Genomic DNA, 873 nt, shown 5'->3' with positions numbered 1-873 from the left:
AGGGGCTCTCAGATATTAGTTACAATATGGAAAATAAAAATGTATCAACAAACCTCACTCTGTTGATAAATCTCATTGTATTTCCTGCCTTTCGCCTGTAGCTTTTACCCTAAGGAAAACTGAAACATCTCTCATCTGGAAAATACCTATTCACTGAGCTGGGCAAGTCCTCTACTTTTTTAAAAAAACATATAACCACACGATTATATATTCAGTGTATGCACGTGAATGAATTGCCTACAGAGGCCAGAAGAGGGCATTAGATATGCTGGAGCTAGAGTTACAGGAGATTGGGAACAGCCAACTTTAAGAGCTGGGAACTCCAGTCCTCCACAAGACCAGTATGTGCTAAGTGCTGGGGCCATCTCTCCAGTACACAGTTTCCATATTTTGACAACTATATAAAAAATGTCAAGTTAAGATTACACTAACATGGTCAGAAAACAGCTTAAAATAACGAGAAGTTGTTAAGCTCTAGGTAACAGATATTAAAATGTTAAACTTTGAAAATTTAGATTCTACCATTGAGTTGTTTTCCTGGAAGAGACAGGGCTTCAATATATAGAATGGAAGGTTTTAGACTTGATTTATCATTTTGCTACATAGAACAGTAAGAAAAGAGGCTTGCTCAAATATCAAATTTTAATAAAAATCATTGATACCCTGATTACACGATTTTTGCTATGAATCTCTGATGAGGAGGAGAATGGTATTTAATGGTGTAATTTGGTACCACTACCTCGATTTATGCTCAGCATACACCTTGGCTATGGAATAGTTGGTAAAGATGCCAATAGAGACAAAAGGGAAAATAATACATGTTGTTGTGAAAAGAGCTGTGAACACATGAAAAACTCTTCGGGCACCCCATGG

The sequence above is a fragment of the Cricetulus griseus genome, chromosome 6 (genome assembly GCF_003668045.3).
Source record: "Cricetulus griseus strain 17A/GY chromosome 6, alternate assembly CriGri-PICRH-1.0, whole genome shotgun sequence".
In the NCBI taxonomy this organism is placed as follows: Eukaryota; Metazoa; Chordata; class Mammalia; order Rodentia; family Cricetidae; genus Cricetulus; species Cricetulus griseus.
The sequence above is the reverse complement of the archived record's forward strand: the minus strand, read 5'-3'. Positions refer to the sequence as shown.